The sequence below is a fragment of the Sus scrofa genome, chromosome 3 (assembly GCF_054392235.1).
Source record: "Sus scrofa isolate SSC_HxYL_T2T_F1_AM1 chromosome 3, Sscrofa_HxYL_maternal_Yorkshire_Landrace_v2.0, whole genome shotgun sequence".
NCBI lineage: Eukaryota > Metazoa > Chordata > Mammalia > Artiodactyla > Suidae > Sus > Sus scrofa.
Window position 1 is genome coordinate 74,520,115 of NC_139385.1, and position 21,829 is coordinate 74,541,943.

Sequence of the window (21,829 nt, forward strand, 5' to 3'; positions counted from 1 at the left end):
TCTCTATGGTCCAGGGTTTGCATCAGCCTCATTCCTGGATTCTGGTTTTCACAATGTTGTATTGAATGTGGATAGTTGCTAGTTAGTCTTCTTGTGAAAGAGACTGGGAGAGACTGAAGTGGGAAAAAACAGTGTTGCCATATTCCTGATGTCTCAACTGCTTTTTACTATTATCTCTACACTGTGTGATATCTACTCTTGGCCCATAGCTGTTTGGTGCTGCCTTCCAGGACAGTATTTATACTCTTTATTTTGCTTTTATATTTTTTTGTTTCCTGTGCTCTAATATTCATACAGCCCAAAGCGGACAACCCACTAGTATTTACATGTTTTCTCAGATAAACTAATCAGCCAGTTAATAGGACCTTGAGTGATGGTGATGCCCTACCCAAGATGTTACCAGAATCCAGGTTCTTGTTCACACAGTCGAAGGGTGAACTCCACGAGCACACAGGCAGCAAGCATGCAAAAGTCTTTATTACAGGGAAGCAAATAGCTCCCAGGGCTGCTGGGAGCAGGGAGAAAAGCCCCTCCCCCCATTGTTCTATAGGAGTTTTTATCCCTTAAAAATGGAGGGTACTAACGTGGGGTCCAGAAAGATGTGGTTTTCTCCCATTGGCCTTGCCCAATTACCTATTTCAGTCCTTGTCCATTAGGGGTCTTAGGGGTAGAAATATCCCGTAAGTTTTATGATTTCTTTGTCCTTCTCTTCCTTTAGACCAAGTCACCATTCCTCTCATTCATTTTCTATCAGCTGAGGAGAGGGTTAGAAGTTAAGGTCCATGTGGGGGAAGGTACATTTCCCATAGTAAACAAAGCCTGTGCTGAAGGCTTGCTTCTGTAATAAAACAAGGCCTGTGGGGAATTACTCTCTGAAGCCGTTAAACCACAAATGGTCATCAGTAGCCATATCAAAGAATGCATCGCAGCCCGTGCTCCTACACTGACCACCTCAGTTAGTATTCTGCCTCAACAGGAACATCAGGTTGATTTGAGTGAAGCAAACAACACACAAAGAAATTAAAAAGTGAGTGGGAATTGAGCTTCTGGCTAAGAAATGCACATCCATATTGGGGAATGTACTTGACTGACTGTATAATCTGGGAAACGTGTAACTCAGAATCATAGGCCTTCCCGTTGCGGCTCAGTAGGTTGAGAACCTCATGTGAGGATTCGGGTTCAATCCCTGGCCTCATTTGGTGGGTTAAGGATCCAATGTTGCCACAGGCTATGTTTTAGGTCTTAGATGCAGCTCTGATTTGATTTGACCCCTAGCCCGTGAACTTCCACATGCCGCAGGTGCGGCCCTAAAAAGAAAAAGAAGTAACTTGGAATTGTAAAAAATGGTAATAGACACTAAAATTGAGTAGGAAGAAACCACACCCCTTAAAAAACTTTACGAAGTACAGTCTTTACATAACTATATGACAATAATGTTACATTATAAAGAATATTATGAATAAATTTTTGTTCTAGCCACAAATCTCTTATGAAGTCATAGACTCTTAAATTGTATAGAGATATATATTTTGCCAAGAATATTTAATTCTCAGAAAACCTTTTTTAATAATGTTATATTTTATTGTTGCTGTATTACGAATAGGAAAATCCAAACTCAAAGACATGATTTGGTATTTAAGCCACAGATTTGGTATGTGGTTGATCTGGGAACAAGCCTTACAGTTTTAATTTCAGGAATCTTTTTAGAATTTTCTGAGTCTTGGAAGAAATAGAAAATAGGGTCTAAGGAGAGGCAGCCAAAAAGGGCTTGAAATATGGAATTCTTAGTAACAAATTTCCGTGTTAGCTCTTATAATTAATAAAATCAATTTGCAAGATTCAGAAACATTATAGATAGTATTTTTGCTTATAAAATAAACTGAAAAAGCAAGTAAAAAAATCTATTGATGCTAAATATAAGTTACCTTTGTTTTTAACAGAAAAATAAGTCGATGCTGATGGAGGTAAAACAAATTATTCAAGATTTTCAGTGGGTAAGTGATAGAACCAGATTTTGAGTCAGTCTAATTCTAGGTTTTGAACTTTTACAAACTATGTGATGTATTTATTGTAGTTCATTTTCTTTTATGTTTTGTTTCTCAATATGTAAAATGAGGGGGTAGTATTGTTACAACAGGCAGGTAGTTAGGTATGAGCAGAGAAAGGGTATGTGGGCAGATGACAGGAAACCACATATCATGCAAACAGCAGAATCCATGGGTGGATAAAGAAAAGCAGGAACCTCCAGACTGATAGGAAACCACACCTTTTGGGGTGATAAGTGTCCTGGGGGCAAAGAAAGGTGGAAAAGAGGACGAAATCTCCAATGTCCAGATATAACGTACTGCTCATTATGCCCTCATTATAATATAATAAAATTAGCTATGTAGATAAGAAGTACCCATCATGCACCAACACCATGAGCACCAACACCATGATACTTCTGATAAAACTAAATAAGGATAAAAATCCTTCCTCCCTTCGGGAGGATGAAGCTGGGATGAAAATTAAGGAATACAACCCCCAAACCCCACCTTCCCAATGAATATCCTGCACATAAAATTAGATGCCCCATATAACCCGTGTGTCAAAAAATGCAGGACAGCAGCTTGTCTCTCTGCCCGCCTCTCCTTAACAGGTGTATTTCTCAAATAAATCTTCAATTTTCTTTCTCAGTTTCCTTCTAGTCTCTGAATTCTTTCTGTGACAAGACAAGAACCTAACCTTCGGAAACAATGGGGGTGAAGGATTTTGTTTGACATGTGACTGGAGGGGGCCACTGATATTTACTTTTCAGAGGGGAGGGATATTCTTAATTTTAGCAGTCCCTTTTTGGCTCTAGCTATCTAGGACTGAGTTGGTTTTTAATATAATATTTGAAAATAGCAAATATCCACGAAGGAATCTGCAAAATAGAAAATGTGAAATCCAATGAAATATCTTGTTTTGTTAAGCAAATGAATTTTCAGTTGTATTTGAGAAAATTTCTTAGGTTTTAGTCTTTAAGGGATTGCTACTACATTTCTGAATCTTTTTTTTTTGCCTTAATTCTCTACTGTGCACTTATTAGAATTGCTTCTTGCCTCTGTTAAGCTTCATTACTGGTCAAGTTTATTTTTTTCTCTCTCTCTGTTTTTTTCTTTTTAATTGACAGGTCATGTTGAATGAGGTACTTGTAAATACAGAGGTTACAAGTGTCCTAAGACCTTCTAGAAATTGACATGAGGTTTACAAATAAACTGTAGATGCTATCAACCATGAGAAAGAGAAGAGAGCATGGAAGCTAATGTCTCCCCCCCCCCCACCCGCCCCCAGCTCCCTGGAGCAATTTGCATCCTTGTTAACCTCGAATGGAATAATTGACATCTCTTGTTTGAAAGGGTCAGCAAAGTCTGAGAAACACTGAACACAGAGACCTGTCAATAGGCACGGCTTGTCACCTTTAACCTCTTCAGTTAACTGGTGCAGACCGTCATATGGGTTTTCCCAAAGGACATTGAAGTGATTCCCTAGGAGTTTTCTCCTCTTTTACAGGTAACCAGATGATTCATTATATATTTAGTAAACCCATTTCCACACTATATTAGGAATGTATCAAAGCAAATCAAATAGCTTCTCAACCAAAATGAAGGAATCTAGAGGAGATTTCATGGTTATTCCTTGCTCTCTGTGTCACATAATGATTTATAATGTGTCGGTATTTCCTTGAACTCGTATTAAATTTATGCTATATATTTTTTTCTTATTTTCTACCCCAACAAACAACAAAATTCTTTCATCTTTGCAAAGTAATAACTACTGCTTCACTGGATATAGCAATGAATCAAATTATATCACTACATTTGGGGTTTTTTTAATTTTGGGAACCTTACCCTGGAGAAGAATATTGAAAATGCTCAAGTGCCAAAAATTTAGATGCAATATTATTTGACTAGTGTGTTTTCTGCTGAAGAATTCTCATCTACATTTCAGAGAAAAATTAACACAGTTTCAGATATTGATCAAATCTATTGCAAAGTTTGCAGTTTGTTGATGTCAGTGTCCTTACAAATGATGCCAGTTTCACTAGACTGATTTGTTTAAGGGTAGAGGGTGCAAGAAGAAATCTATGGAGCAAGTGTGTTGGCTGCTTTCTTTATGAAAGGAGAATCTTTGTGATCACTGTTCCTTTCCTTTCTGGAAGATTTATTTTCTTGATCAATTTTGGGTCAGCTGAGAGTTGATAGTTTCTGCAGGTGCTGATACAGAAAAGTTACTATGGAGGGTATTGACCGCAAAGGGAATAACTATAAACAGAGGAAGCATGATGCCCTGTTTTTTCTCACTTCTCCTCCAGCCGCTGCTGTCACTCCTAGTGGTGTCTTTTGTCTACAGATCTTCATGTAGGGGAAAACTGAGGTCATTACCCATGTACAGTTTTTACTGTTTTGATGAAAGCATCGGTAGTCTATGGCAGGAGTAGGCAAACAACATCTCAGGGGTCACATGGAACCCCCTGTCTCTTTTTGTATGGCTCAGGAGCTAAGAATTGATTACTCAAATGAACATCTGTAATCAATTTGTTAATAAGGAACACTAATTTTTAAGCTCAACTGAGTGAAATGTTATCCCTGAAAAAGAACTCTGTTCTACTCACTTGTAGACATATACTAGCAAAAAAAAAAAAAAAAAAGAATTCATTAACAACAATTGACTGTTTTAAATGTTGTTATAAACACCTACATAATACCCCCAATTTTTATCTGTAGCCTCCAAAGCCTAAAATATTCACTATTTGGCCTTTTACCAAAAAGTCAGTTAATCCCTTCTCTAGAGGTCTCTGATTACCTTGAAAATGTGCTTGACAGCTGTTTACTCACTACTTCCCAGGACGTATCTTGGGCAGGTCGCATTATTTCTCTAGTCCTTTAGATAAAAAAGAAAGAAAGAAAAGGTGCTCCAGCTGCTTTTAACTGAAGACTTGTCTTATTCAGAATTTATTTATTTTTTTCTGTAGGACAGTCAAAAACTTAGAACTTCATTTGAAGTTTGAGTTTATCCAACTTTTCCCTCAGCTTGAGTCTGTATCAGGATGTTTGGGGTGTGCCTTATAATTGTTTCTTTCTCTATTTTTCTGCCTGTGACCTCCTTCCATCTTCTTCCTTTCACTAAGTGCTTGGACTTCTCCAGGTTTAAGAGAGAAAGGACAGAGATAAGTGCAGAAAATGTCTTGTGTTATACTGGTATTCTTTGAACTTGCTTTATTCCCTCCATCTTTGGCCTATTGCTTAAAGCTGCCTCTGTCTCTCACAATGCTTTCCCAGATAGTTCTGAGATCTGCTCCTGACCACCTCCTACTGTTGCAACTTAGAAATGGCCAAGGTCTGTTTTGATTGGCCATTTGTTACCTGCTCTCAACCTCTGACTACCAGATCTAATTGCCTGGAAAAAGCATTCTTGGGCTTTGCAACATACCTCTGGTTGACATTCTTACCCAGTCCGGTACCCTAGAAACAAAACTATGACCTGTTTTCAGTCAGATTACAGTTATTTTCCCCTAGTAATCTTATAACCTGCTGCCACAAGCCATGCCAGCCAGATGGACATAGAATTATAGATCATTTTTCTTTTCCTTTTATTTTTTTTTTTGAATTTTTAAAATAATACTTTGATATATAATTCATATACCATACAATTCACCCCTTTAAAATATACAATTTAGTGATTCTTAGTATATGCACAAAATTGCACAGCCATTACCAGTATCTAATTTTAGAATATTTTCTAAAAAATCTTCCAAAAAGAAGCCCCACACCCACTAGCAGTTTCTCCCCATGGTCCTCCTCCCAACAACAAGTATATCGACAGCAATCAATCTACTTTCTCTGTCTACTGTTTCAATAGGATTTACCTATTTTAGACGTTTAAGGGGAATCATAGAATGTATGGTCTTTGTGTATGGCTTCTTTCACTTGTCTGATGTTTTCAAGGTTCATGTATTCTATAGCAAGTGTCAGTACTTCATTCCTTTTTATGACTATTATTACTTTGTATAGATGCACATTTGGTTTTTCCATTTTGCAGGTTATAGATGTTTGGGTTGTTTGTAGTTTGGGGATATGAATAATGCAGTTATGCACATTTGTGTTCAAATTTTTATGTGGGTATATTTCCAGTTCTTTTGGGTGCATCTCTAAGAATACCATTGCTGAGTCATATAGTGACTTAAAATGGTAACTTTTTGAATATCATTGAATTGTTACGTCGTCTGGTGACTTTTGCGAAACTGCCAGACTCTTCCAAAACTATGGAAAACATTTTGCAATCCTATCAGCAATGTATAAGGGTACTAGTTTCATATGCAAAAGAATAAAGTTGGACCCTACCTCACACCATTTATAAAAATAAACTCAAAAGGAATCATACTCAAATGTCAGAGCTAAAACTATGAAACTTCTAAAAGACCACACTAGAGTATATCTTCAGGACCTAAAGTTAAGCAGTGAGTTCTTAGATATGACACTAAAAGCAAAATGATAGGAAAAAAATAGATAAATTGGACATCACCAAAATTAAAAAATGTGTGCTTCAAAGGACACCATCAAGAAAGCAAATAGACAACCCTGACTGTGAGAAAATATTTGGAAATCATATATCTTATAAAGAAATTGTGTCCATAAAAAAAAATATATATATATATACTATTACTAATTAATAATTTAAAAAGAACCTAATTTTAAAACAGAAAAAGTGTGTAAGTTTGATAGGAAAAGATTAGTTGTTAGGTTTTGCGACTAATCAAAACCCCAAGTGAGATATCACATCACACCTGCTAGGATGTCTAAAATGTAAAAGACAGATAATTGCAAATGTTAGCAAGAATGTAGAGAAACTAGAACTCTTTTCCTTTTATTATTTTTAATGCTAAAATCAGAATGCAGTCCACTTCTGGAAAACATGTGGCACTCCTTAAGAAATCTCTTTGAAGCTTTTTTCCCTAAGCTTGGTATGAGGGAAAGCCAGTCCTCACCTTTTCCATGGGAAGAGGCATCTCCCTGCATACTAGAACTTCCCCCTCAAAAACCCCTCTTTTCCAGCTATTTTAGCCTTAATAATTATATGCTCTTGAGCTGGAAATTAGGCTGTTACTAAAGTGATTTCAAGCTAACTGCTTTCCAAGGCCTGCATAGGAACTATCACCTTGGGACTATAAAGTATTTACTCCTTTTTGGCATTTGTGGAATTCAGTTGAAACTGACCCAAAAGAGAATTCCATTTTTAACATCCAGTTAAAAATGGATGCAAGAACATCCAGCAAGAACTTTGTGATTACTACACACTGGCAATTAATATTTTAAAAAGAATTCCAGTAGAAGATGACAAAGAAATGGACTATTAATGCAAGATTTTGAAGCTTCTGATCATGATATAAGGTAGCTTCAATTAGCATGACATTTCATATGTTATTCCCTCTCCCTGTCTCTTCCAAATATATTAAAAAATAAATGACTTTGTTTCTTACTGTTGAAGCTGGTCCTATTTGTAGATAAACAGCTCTTTAAAGCAAAGAAAAATATAACAACAAGGATCCAAATTCACACCTATAGTTTAGGGTAGTTTATAGGTAGGGTTGCTAGATAAAATACGAGGCAGTTAATTAACCCTTAATTTCAGATAAACAAAATCTAATTTTTGTTTATGCCCCATGAAATTTGGGGCATGTATACTAAAAAATGTTGTTTATATAAAATTCAAATTTAGCTGAGCATTCTGTTTTTGTATTTGTCAAATCTAGCAAACCTACTTAGGTACTTATATGCTTCGTATTCACCTCCTCCTTTTGGGATTCAGAAAAATTTTTTAAAAATGGAAGGCCTGCCATCATGTTTAGCTAAACCTGCCCAGAATCCTTATCTCACAGTTAGCAGCACATTTCTGTTCTTTAAATCAGCATAGCCAATTAGGACAGTTCTTGCCATGATCTTATACAACTATTGCTCCTTTGGGAGCAGAGAGGAGATATGGGAATGGGGGGGGGTGTCTCTGTTTTGGAACTGAGATAATATCATAAACAAGTATGAGTTACAGGAGTGAAGAAATTAAATGTGTGACTGAATATAACCTGGAGTAACTTATTAATGAGAAGTCTCAACTTAGCATGACCTGACCTTGGAACAGTTGTATTCCTATTTTGTAATCACTGCCTTAGGTGATCCTATGTGGTGGGACTCTCATGGTGCAGGGAAGAGGGCAGGCAATAGTTATCCCTAGAATGGGACATACTTTTCATCATGTGCGCCCAACCACAAATTCAGGGTGACCGATCCACAGGGTGACCGATCCACCGGACATATAGCTACATAGTACCTTGCATTCTTTGTTTTGTTTTTCTCCACACTCCCTGTGTGTTTTTTTTTTTTTTTCTTCCATTTTCCCACATACATATCATGGCTTTGCTTAACTGCCTCAAGGAAGAGCTGAAAGCAGAAGTGACAGGCTGCTATCCAAGCTTTCATTTTCAAAAGTCGTTACCAACAAAAAGAAGAATGTGACAGAAGACAAAAAGATGATAACTTAAGAGAAAGAAAAGTAAGAGAGCAGGGTTATCCCAGGTTTACAAAACATTATTCCAGAATGGGGCAGTCCACCTAGCCTAGAGCTTTGACAGATCTTCCATCTACACTGCTAGTCTTCCGAAGCTTTCTCTGGGGTCTTCTCTCCTGGCTATAACAGGTGCTGGTAGAACAGCAGGCCCTGGCCTCAGGGGAACTCAGTGTGCCTTGGGAAAGTTAAAATCTGTGTCCTCCTACCTCCTGACTTGCTGGGTGACCAAAACCTTCAACACCCACAATCCATTCCCCTATTCCCAACCACTGAATCTCAGCTTAGTTTAGCTGATAGACTTTCCAGTTGGTATGACAGTGGGTTGACTGAGCAATAGAAGACCCCTGGTGTTTCAAAGAATGTTCTTAAGCACTCATCACTTGTGAGTGAGAGGATGGCATCTTGTTTCTGGACCTGTAAAGTTGAGAAGAAGCACCTGTACTTCACCTGGGAAGGATTTGCCCATGCATCCCAGCTTACTTTAGTTTGAGTGCCCTACCTTTTAGCCAGGGACTGTGTGTTCCCTTCGAGCAGGCAATTACCAGGAAGAGCATTTAACTCATTTTTTAAAAGCTTCGCATCTTGAGCTTAACCATTTCCCCAGACTCTTTCTCTGTGTAACCTCAATATTGTAGTGAAAGGAGGAACTGCTCTGATTATTTGATTAATATAGGGGCAAGGAAGCTGCAATGTATCCATTGATCTTAGAGACATTCACCCTCTTCCCTTGCTAAAATCGCCTCTGAGGGGTTTCCAGTGCCTTGTCTAAAAGGCACTCCTGAAGAATGTGTAGTTCTGCTTATTTTCTCTTTTAGTTTTAAAGCAGAGTCTCATAGTATACTTTTTCAAAGTGGAATAATGATGGGCAATTATTTGTTCATTCATCCTGATGGCTCTTTTACCCTGTTGTTAATCATATAATTTCTTAACCATCTGTTTTCCTTTATCAACATAAACCTGGGTGGGTTGTAAGTGAAGAATGCTATAACTGGTAGAAATATGAAAAACTTGATATTATAAACCACTAAAGGCAAATTTTCTTCTCAGAGCTTTTCAGGGATGGAGATTCTATTCAACATTCCCACCTTCCTTCTCTATTCTTCCTCCTTTATATTTCTGTACTGTAAATGGTACTTTCTTATGGAAGGCATTTAAAAATCTACTTTCCCTATTTTCCACTTAGAGAGTTTTTACCAAGTATAACGTTATTGTCAAGATGCATATTTAAATACAGCCACATAGTCACCACTTTTTTAAAGTATTTATTTCATTTAGTAATTTTTCTGCAAGTAGAAGGCCTGTTTTGACTCAGATTTGTGTATTGTGATAAAGGGAAGTGATTCAAAGTTGGGGTATGATACATGTGAAATGCTTTTGAAGTGTGCTCTTGTTGCCCTTAAAATGATTTCCTTTATTTCATTATTTTTCACTTTATTTTTTGTATTTTTAAAAATTTTATTGGTGTATTGTTTATTTACAGTGTTGCATTAGTTTCTGATGTACAGAGAAATGAATCAGTTATACATATACCTATGTTCTTCCCTTTACCCATATAGGTTATTATAGGATATTGAGTAGATTTCCTTGTGCTATGCAGTAGATCCTTGCTAGTTATCTATTTTATATATAGTATTCTGTACATGTTATTCCCATCCTCCTAATTTATCCCTCCCCCAACACAGCTTACCCTGTGGTAACCATAAGTTTGATTTTTGAAATCTGTGACTTTTGTTTCTATTTTATAAATAATTTTTTGTATCATTTTATTAGATACCATATAGAAGTGATATCACATACTTTTTGTCTTTTTCTGTCTGACTTCACTTAGTATGATAATCTCTGGGTCTATCCATGTTTCTACAAAAGGCATTATTTTGTTCTTTTTTATGGCTGAGTAATATTCCATTGTATACATGTACCACATCTTTATCCACTTCTCTGTCAATAAAAGTTTAGGTTGCTTCCATGTCTTGGCTATTGTAAATAGTGCTGTAAAGAACACTGGGATGCATATGTTGTCTCAAATTATTATTTTCTTTGGATATATGCCCAGAAGTAGGATTGCTGGATCATATGTTCATTCTATACTTATTTTAATGAAGCCCATTTTTTAAAGTCTGTTCTGTCTCACCTCAGTATCTAGCATCCAGTATTTAGAATTTGAGATTTAGCTGTTACCTTCACAGAAGTAGTTCTGAAAAGTTATTCCTGATCTAGAAGAATTAATTTTGATCTTTTAGAGATGTACTGTATCTATATGGAGAGATATTGCTATAGAGATATTAGAAAAACTATAGAGATAAAATCTAAAGAAAAAAAATCCCAGAAGTAGGAATTTCAGGTATGATATTAAATAGCTGAAAACAGGGGTCAGTGTTTTGAGGCCCATGAACTGTCTGATAATCCAAATAAGGAATTCTTTAAATATTAAAATAACTATGCCAAATTATATACTGTTCAATTATAGGAGTCTTCATTTCTTTTAAATATTTTTTCCTTAGTTATAATTTTATCTGTTCTCTACAAACACAAAGAAATGTTTATGCTACCAAAGGTATCATGCAAGCTGTTTTTTACATTTTTGTTTTAATTTATGATAGTAAACACCTAATAAGATTCCCTAAAAATATAGCTTGGTTTTGCATGATACTCAACTTTATCCAAATTGATTTATATTGTATGTATTATTTTTCATTTTTTAAGAATATGTGTAAAAGACTAACAAAACCCATATATTTGGGGAAATTGTTCAGTAACTATTGGGTATTATTATTATCACTGTGCCTATTGTGGGGACATTTGGAAGGTCCCAGGCTAGGGGTCAAATCACAGCTGTAGCCTGCATCACAGCCACAGCAGTGTAGGATCCTAGCCACATCTGCAACCTACACCACAGCTCATGGTGACACCAGATTCCTGACCTAATGAGCAAGGCCAGGATTGAACCTGAATTCTCATGGATACTGGTCAGATTCATTTCTGCTGCTCTACAATGGAAACTCCCTCATTGTGCTTATTTCTACAGACTTTTATTTTATTTTATTTTATTTTATTTCATTTTATTTTATTTATTTTATGGCTCCAGCCATGGCATATGGAAGTTCCCAGGCAAGGGGTTGAATCCAAGCCACAGTTGCAGCAGTGCTGGATCCTTTAACCCACTGCACCAGGCTGGAAATTGAACCTGTGGCTCTGCAATGACCCAAGCTGCAGCAGTTGAATTCTTAACCCACTATGCCACAGTGGGAACTCCTTTACAAGGGTTTTATAACTACAATCAACTATGAAACACACACACATACAACCCAATATTTAGATAGTATAGATAGATGCCTTTCCATCTTCACTTTTGTTCTTCATCTAAATAGTAATAAACTATACTCTGTAATGTATTTTGCTATTATCAATTAAAATATATCTTAAATTCATTCCATATTTTATTTTATTTTTACTCAATTTATTTAAACTAAAAGACCAAAAACCAAAAACAATTCACCCATTTCTCCCACCTCCCTGCACCACTGTCAACCAACAGTCTGCTCTCTGAATCTATGAGCTCACTTTTTAAAAATATGTTTTTTTAAATATTCCACATAAAATAAAGATCATACAAGATTTGTCTTTCTCTGACTTATTTTATTTGGCATAATGCCCTTGAGTTCCATCCATGTCACAAATGACAAGATTTAATTTATGTTCATAGCTTAATAATATTCCATTGTATATAGACCATATCCTCTTTATTGATTCATCCATTAATGGACACTTGGGCTTTTTATATATCTTGGCCATTGTAAATTATGATGTGATTAACATAGGAATCCATGAATTTTTGAGTTAGTGATTTCATTTTCTGCAGATAAATACCCAGAAGTAGAATTACTGGGTCATATGGTCTCTATCTTTAATTTAAAGAGGAACCTCTATACTATTTTCCACAGTGGCTGAACCAATATATGTTCCCGCTGACAATGTACAAAAGTTCCCTTTTCTCTACATCCTTATGAAAACTTGTTATTTCTTGTATTTTAGATAGTAGCCATTCTCACAGGAGTGAAGTGGTATTCAATTATGACTGTAGTTTACATTTCCCTTGTGATTAATATTGTGGAGCATCTTTCCACACCTATTGGCCGTTTGTTTTTTCTTTCTTTTTTCTTTTTTTTTTTTCTGTCTTTTTAGAGCTACACCCACAGCATATGGAGGTTTCCAGGCTAGGGGTCCAGATGGTGCTGCAGGAGCCAGCGTATGCCATAGCCACAGCAGTGCAGGATCTGAGCTGAGTCTGTGACCTACACTACAGCTCACAGCCACACTAGATCTTTAACCCACTGAACGATGCTAGGGATTGAACCTGCATCCTCATGGTTATTAGTTGGGTTTGTTACCACTGAGCCACAATGGGAACTCCCCTATTGGCCATTTGTATGTCGTCTTTATAAAAATATCTATTAAAGGAGTTCCTATTGTGGCTCAGTGGTAACAAGCCCGACTAATACACATGAGGATGTGGTTTCAATCCCTGGCCCTCTGAGTGGGATAAGGATCCAGTGTTGCTGTGGCTGTGGCCAGCAGCTGCAGCTCTGTTTTGATCCCTAGCCCAGCAATTTCCATGTGTCGCAGGTGCAGCCCTAAAAAGCAAAGAAAAAATCTAATCAAGTCCTCTGCCCATTTTTTTTTTTTTAAACCAGGTTGCTAGCTTTTCTGCTGTTGAGTTGATGAATATGAATACTTAATATATTTTGGATGTTAGCCTTTTACAAATATAGGGTTTGCAAATATTTTCTCCCATTCAGCAGGCTGCCTCTTCACTTTGTTGATGATTTCCTTTGTTTGCAGATGCTTTTCAGTTTTATGTAGTCCAACTTGATTACTTTTGCTTTTGTTGTCTTTGTTACAATGCAGATGCCACTGTTAATAATTTTTCTGTTTTTCTAGATATGAGAAGACGCAAGAATTTGGGCCCATAAAAATCCTAACCTGAAATCTGAAGGCCTGTTCTATCAATTTTCTCAGAGCACAGAGTGTCTCACTCCTGGTCTCCATGCTCAGCTCTGCTCAGGGGGTGCTGCGGGTCAGCAGCTGCAGTGGCTCATGTTTTACTCCATGTAGAGTCTGATGGCAAGTGCCAAACTTCAGTTCATAGCGCTCCCCCATGGTCATAAATTCAACCATCGCTTTGGGAGGCATATCATTACCATTTTGTCCCACAGTACTAGGAATGAATATTCCTAGATCTGGCAGAGATTTTGCTGATAGGCAATTCAATGTGCTATTACTGGACTAGGCCTTATTAACAGTAGCCAAAAGTCTCTGGACCACCTATCTTCCTAGTTTGCTACGGTCCAGGAAAATTTTTCCTCTTGTTGCATTTTCCCATATTTAGACCTCGCTGACCTTATTTGGAACTATATATCATTTTATCAGAGACTCATATATAAATTCAGCAATGCAGGAAATAGTAATTTTGTGAAAACAATTAATAAAAATAATATAGAAATCAGAGTTTGTGATGTTTCCCACTTTGTTTTATTTTCTCAATTCCTCTGTCCATTTAGGATCTTTATAGTTTGATACAAATTTCAGGATTTTTTGTTCTGTCCCTGTAAAAAATCCCATTAGAATTTTGTTAGGAATTGCACTGAATCTGTAACTTGCTTTGGGTAGTGCGGACAATCCACAAGCATGGAATATCTTTTCATTTATTTGTATCTTCTTTAATTTCTTTCTTTAGTATCTTTTAGTTTATGGAGTACAAGTCTTTGACCTCCTTGTTTAAATTTATTTCTAGGTATTTCATTATTTTGGATGCAACGTAAATGGGATTTTTTTTTTTCCACTTCTCTTTCTGACTGTCATTATTATGTATGGAAGTAGAACAGATTTGGGTGTATTGATTTGTATCTTATAACTATATTGAACTTGTTTATTAGTTCTAACTTTTTTAAATGAAATCTTTAGAGTTTTCTGTGTATAGCATCTAACCATATCCAAATAGTGACAGTTTACTCCTTCCTTTCCAATCTATGTGCCTTTTATTTCTTTTTCTTGCCTAATTGCTCTGGTTAGAAGTTCTAATACTATGTTGATTAAAGTGGCAGGAGTGGACATTGTTGTTTTCTGACTTTATAGAAAAAACTTCGAGCTGTCCACTGTTGAGTATGATGTTTGCTGTGGTCTTGTCATACATATATATTCTTTATTACATTGAGGTATGTTCCCTTTATATCCACTTTGTTGAGAGTTCTTATCAAAAATAGATATTGTGGAAAATTTTCTTCTGTATATATTCAGACGAACATGTGATTCTCAATCTTCATTTTTTTTTTTAAATACAGTGTATCACATTGATTTGTGGACAGTGAACCATCCTGGCTTCACTGGAATAAATCCTACTTAATCATGGTGTATGTATTGGTAATAATAATTCTTTAAATGTTTTGTAGAATTCACTACTGACATCATCTTTTTTTGGACTTTTCTTTGTTGGGAGGTTTGGGTTTGCTGATTAAATCTTATTAATAATCAGTCTGCTCAGATTTTTCATTTCATCATGATTCAGTTTGGGTAGGTAGGTTGCATGTTTCTTGGAATTTCTTCATTTCTTCTAGGCCATCTACTTTCTTCACAATAACCTCTCAGCATCATTTGTATTTCTGTGGTGTCCACTGTGATAGTTTCTCTTCCCTTTTTGATTTTATTTACCAGAGTTATCTTTTTTTGTTTTCTTGTTGAGTCTAAGCTAAAGATTTGTCAATTTTGTTTATCCTTTCAAAGAGCCACCTCTTAGTTTCATTGATCTTTTCTATGGACTTTTCAGTCTCTATTTAATTTGTTTCCACTCTGTTTGTTACTGTCTTCCTCCTACTACTTTTAGGCTTCCTTTGCTTTTCATTTACTAGCTCTTTGAGGTCTAAAGTTGGGTTCTTTGAGTCTTATCATGTTTCTTAATGTAAGCATTTATTTCTATGAACATCCCTCATAAAACTGCTTTTGCTGCATCCTATACATTTTGGCATTTTGCATTTCCATTTGAAGTTGTCCAAAGATATTTTTCAATTTCTCTTTTGATTTCTCTATGACCCATTCTCTTTTGATTTCTTCAAAAGTGTAGCTGTTTAGTCTGTTTAGTCTTCATATATTTATATTTTTTCAGTTTATTCCATGTAATTAATTTCTAGTTTCATACCTTTGTGGTTGGAAAAGATGCTTGATATTATTTCCTCTTATATTTGTTAAGTCTTCTTATATTTGTTTTGTGGCCTAACATATGATGTATCTTGGAAATGTTCCATGTGTACTTGAGAAGAATATGTATTGTATTTCTCTTGGATGGAATGGTTTATAAATATCTGTTCTATATCTGTTAAGTATATTTGGTCTAACATGCGTAAGTTTGTTGTTTTGTGGGGTTTTGTATTTGTTTATTATTTTCTTCCTTTAATTTATAGTTGCTGTATAAATAAATCTAAAAATACAGCTTAACTTTGCATGCTTTTGAACATTATGTGTATGAATTCAAATTGTATATATTCTTTTATGGCTTTTTTAACTTAATATTATAAAATTATCCATATTTTTGTAGCTGCTGTTCATTCACATTCATTGCAGAAGTAGTCCATTGAATTAATATGCCACAATTTTACTGTTTATGGGTATGAGCTCCTTCTATTTTTTTAGCTGTTGGAATGATGGTGCAGTGTTATTCACTCACACACAAAGGCACGTACACACAGGCATATTTTTTGACATTTACTTAGAGTAGTGTCTAGCATATTAGTTTTCTTTCTGTGTCACAAATTATCACAAATTTTACATCTTAAATCAATACAAATTCATTTTCCACACTTCCACAAGTCTGAGTATTCTCCAGCTGGTGGCAGAATAGAAAGTCAGAGAGCTTCAGGGCATGGCAAGAATCGGACACAGGGGATGTACTTGTTGCTAGCATGGAGACAGTCCCTAGAAAGGAACTGCGAGCAGCCTCCAGGACCTGAGAGAGGCTTCTACCTGTCAGACAGCAAAGAACTTAGAGACTTCAGTCTTACAACCACCAGCAATTGAATTTGACCAAAAACCTGAGAAAATTTGAAGTAGATTCTTCCTTAGCACTTCCAGATAAGAGTCCATCCTGGAGAGAACTCTGATTATGGGCAGCTTCGTGAGGCCCTAGGCAGAGAACCTACTTGAGTGCTCTCAGACTGCTATATAATCCTCACACTGTGTACAAATTTTACCAACTACCCCAATAATATTCTTCACAACAGAAAGACCTGATCATAAAGATCTCACGCCTATCATGTATTATAGATTCTTATCATTATATACCTTTTGATATTCTTGCATTTATTATCTTTAGCCAAATTCTTATTTGCCTGTTGTTAGTGTTAAAATGTCAAAATTTTACATATCAAGTTTACATTTAATCAACTGACTAAACTGTTTTTATTCAAATCGGCATATGCTTTTCCTATATTCTACATTTATTATTACAACATTTTGAATAATCATTTTATTTATTATTTTTAAACAACCATATTTCTGAGGTATTTATTTATAACATTTATTTTGCCGTATCCCATGGGTTAAACCATTATTAAAATTATACAGAATTATATATAATTGGATGAATGTAGTCAAAAGGTAAAAAACCTCCAGTTATAAGATAAATAAGTACTAAGGATATAAAGAAAACACTTTGTAGAACAGTTTTAGTTTCACAGAAAAGTGAGGGGAAGGTACAGAGAATTTCCACTTGCCTACACACATACATAACTTTTCCCATCATCAACATACACCACCAGAGTGGTTCATTTGTTACAGTGACGCATCATAATCAGCAAGTCCTTAGTTCACATTATAATTCACTCTTGATGTTGTACCTTGTTTGGATTTGAGAAAATATATAATGACATGTATTCATCATTATAATAGTATACCGAGTATTTTCACTGCCCTAAAAATCCTCTCTTCTCCACCTGTTCGTTTTTCCTTACCCTCCACCTCTGGTAACCACTGATCTTCTTACTATTATCATAGTTTTTCCTTTTCCAGAACATCATCATATAGTTGGAATTATGCAGTGCAGTTTTTTTGAATTGACTTCTATCACTTAGTAATACACATTTAAGCTTAATCACATGCCATATGTATCCTTTCATCTTTATATATCTACTGGATTACATTGACTTAATATTCTAATAATGAATCAAACTATTTAGTAAACCTGTAGTTACAGAGTAGTATCATTATATTTATATATTACCTGATTTGGAGTTAATATTTTGCTTAAGAATTTTGTAACTATGTTTGTGGATAAGATTAGACTATTTTCCTTTCTTCTATAGACATTTGTGTCAGCGTTTTCTAGGATATGCTTGCTGCATAAAATGAGTTCTGAAGTGCCTGTGTAATAACTGGAGAGTTTATGGCAAATATTGAATTTATAATTATATGAATATTAAATACAAAATGGTGATGGCACCATCTAAACCTAGGTTTTTGAGATTTTTAAGGCAATTTTTGACAAGCCTTGTTTTCTAGAAATTTATCTGTATTTAAAATTTCAAATGATATTAACATGAAATTGTTTAAAATAACTTTTAAGTTTTAATATCTTTATGATACACATGATACCTTTCATTCCTGATATTGGTTAACAGTGCTTTGTCTCTTTTTTTTTTTTTTTTTTTTTTTTGTCTTTTGTCTTTTTTGTTGTTGTTGTTGTTGTTGTTGTTGCTATTTCTTGGGCCGCTCCCGCGGCATATGGAGGTTCCCAGGCTAGGGGTTGAATCGGAGCTGTAGCCACCGGCCTATGCCAGAGCCACAGCAACGCGGGATCCGAGCCGCGTCTGCAACCTACACCACAGCTCACGGCAACGCCGGATCGTTAACCCACTGAGCAAGGGCAGGGATCGAACCCGCAACCTCATGGTTCCTAGTCGGATTTGTTAACCACTGAGCCATGATGGGAACACCTCAAATTGATTTATTAAGGTATAATTTATATGTAGTTATGTAGCAATACTCATACTTAAAAGTTCTAGTTCTACACATTCTTATAAAGTCATGTGGCCATCCAGAATCAACATATTAGAGCATTCTGTTGAAGTACCAAGTTCTTCCCACTTGCTTTTGTGTTCCTCTTAACTCCTGGAAAGCACTAACCCATTCTGTTCTGAGAATTTTGCTTTTCCATAATTTCATAAAAATGTCTTTTGAGTCGGGTTTCTCTTATCTAGCTTAATACATTTGAGATTCATCTATGTTATTTTAAGAATCAGTGATTTTCCTTTTTATTGATTAATAGTATCCCACTTTATGGATTCAGCTCTTTTTTTTTTTTTTTTTTTTTTTTTTTTTTTTTGTCTTTTTGCCATTCCTTGGGCCGCTCCCGCAGCATTTGGAGGTTCACAGGCTAGGGGTCGAATTGGAGCTGTAGCTGCCGGCCTACACCACAGCCACAGCAATGCAGGATCCGAGCCACATCTGCAACCTACACCACAGTTCACGGCAGTGCCAGATTCCTAACCCACTGAGCAAGGCTAAGGATTGAACCCGCAACCTCATGGTTCCTAGTTGGATTCGTTAACCACTGAGCCATGACGGGAACTTCTCAGCTCAGTTTTTTTAATTCATTCTTCTGATGTTGAAGAACATTTGAGTTTCAGTTTTTAGAGTTTATGAATAAACTCTATACAATTAATATTAGAAATTTTTTCTTACTCCTTTTAAATATGTTTAATTTTTCTTTGGTAAAGACCTCGGATTTCAGTGTTATATTTAAATGTATACTTAATGCTTTAAAACATGTCAAGCTTTTTTCCAGAGTGACTGCACTATTTACAACCTACCAACAATGGTCTTATTGCTCTGAATACTCAACAGCACTTGACAGTGTCTTTTTTTCACTTTATCTTTGTCTACAATAACATCTATTCTGATGGGTGTATAATGATGTCTCCCTTTTCTTCTTGAGTAATCCATATTCACAGTTATTCATATGTAACAAGTTCAGAACATGTTTTTTTCCATGGATCTTCACTAGATCAGATCAGTTTAGCTGGATTAATGATGTTCTGAAGGTCTACAGAGTAAAAAGAATCTTATGAAACCTATGAAGACTTATTAATTTGATGATTTAAAGATTCTTTTTGGAATCTAGCATTCTGCAAACTCATGTTAGTTTTAGTATATTGTTCCTTCATATATCAAACTAGGCTACTAGCAAGAGTCTTTAAGCGACTTTATGCCTGCATATCCAAATTTCAACTGTCCATTTGTTAAAATAATCTTCCGCCTGATCATACACATTAAACAAGTTAAATATGTACTTCTACCTTATCCTATCATACACATTAAACAACCATCCATTGCATTCACTGTGTATTTGTAAAAGATTGATTAATCACATGTATTCCTTATTATTCTTAAAATATCATCTTACATGTTATTAACAATTACTATAAAAAGACATTTAATTTTGATTCATTGTGCCTACTCAAGATTAGACACAGCTTCATTTGAGAGAAATTTTATATAGTAATTGTTTAAGAATGGATGTATGTATATACATAATTGAATCACTTTGTTGTAAAGCAGAAATTATCACAATGCTATAAACTAACTATAATTTAATAAAACTTTAAAAAGACATGTTTATATTGCTATTATATAGCCCAAAACTAACATGGCGCCTAGATGATCATCATGAACTTAGGCTCCTTGTAGTTTAATAGTACCTTCTATAATCTAAATTGTCTTCTGATTGATTCATCATTTCTACCAGAGCTCTAAATGTGATAAAAAGTGGAAACAATTTTAAGCAAATTTCCCAGAATAATTATGCACACATCTCATTGTCTAGTTAGTCACTTGGCCACTCACAACTTTATTGGAGGGTAAGTACATTATTATTGTTTTGGCTGGAAAATTGTTGCCACAGTAAATTAATGAGTTTTATTAGGAAAAAGGGGGAGAATGGATAGTCATTTGGTATCTAGCGGTCTTTGAATCATTCCAGTTAGATCTGAATCATTCCAATTAGATCTGAATAGGTGAGATTGGAAAAGTTGTCATGAAAAAAATGAAGAGGAAGCGAAGAGAGGTAGTTGCAGTGTTTTCTACAATAAATGGTCAGTGTATGGATTATTTCACTAGGATTGAGAATGGAGAATTGTCCTCTAAGTTCAGCAGTTATATTGCACATCCTAAAGAAGCCCACAGTGTCCTTGGGGAGATAAAATAATAATTTCAGTAACAGAATAGTCAGGACATATTTTGAATGGACCTAGAAAAAAGAGAAGAATCTGTCATAGCTCTGCCTATTTTCATTTATGTTAAGACTCCACTTGCTTGTCAATATCAAGTGAAAGAGGACATTGACAAAATAAAATGACTTTGGCAGTTGAGATATAAAGGTGATGAGTTTGAATGTGTTTATGGATATTTTAGCACCTCTTACTCTATCTGGCCTATGCCAACACTCAACATTTGGCATGTACATGAATATGAATGGAGATGCTTAGTAAATACCCTGTTTGGATATTCAGTAAGCATATCAAGACCTGATTCAAATATTGGGTGACTATAAAGTACAGATAGAGTGTAGATGAGGAACCTTTAGCATCTGCAGTCCGTTTAGTTTGTCTTTAACTTAGTCAGCTGCCACCAATGTCTGGAGGGAGAACCTGCACTGTTGGAATATTAGAACTGATTAAAAAGGATAGAGAAATGAATAGTCAAAAAAAAAAAAGGCAAGGTTGATTAATAGAAGGTCATATTTTTAACTAAGTCAGTATAAAATTATTATATATAATGAGGATAAAAAGGTTTTTTAATTGTATCATAGCTTTGCTGACAATTAGGTATTTTAGTGTTTCGGAATTTATTTGTAGTAGCTGTATAAATACAGACGTTACAGAAATATTGTGTTGGCTGTGTTTTTGAGTGATCATCAGCACTGTGCAATTCTTCAAATTTTTACCAATTAAGACCTAAATACAGAAATTAAAAAAGCATGGAGAATCTGAAAAAGCAAGATATTTGGATTCAGACATACTAAGTGTGGATTATCTTTGTGGATTATTATATTACTTTTTTGAGTATTGATTTTATAATATGTAAAAACAGGTGATAATACCTAATGTATGGCAGTTTTGTGAGACTGTTAAAATATATGATAAGTTTTGATGCATCATAGGACCTCAGTGTATATTTGCTTATGTTTGATTTTGATTCTTGTCAT

General features: G+C 35.3%; 1 long non-coding RNA gene across 1 annotated transcript in view; it reads left to right on the forward strand.

The window, feature by feature from the left end:
• The window catches only part of LOC110260136 (uncharacterized), a 64,118-nt gene extending 47,953 nt beyond the window's left edge, over positions 1-16,165 (forward strand). Inside the window, exons 2-3 of the long non-coding RNA XR_002342985.2 lie at positions 1,941-1,994; positions 13,522-16,165. This is a non-coding gene — a long non-coding RNA (uncharacterized LOC110260136). The remainder of the gene's footprint in view (positions 1-1,940; positions 1,995-13,521) is intronic.
• The last annotated feature ends 5,664 nt before the right edge of the window (positions 16,166-21,829 follow it).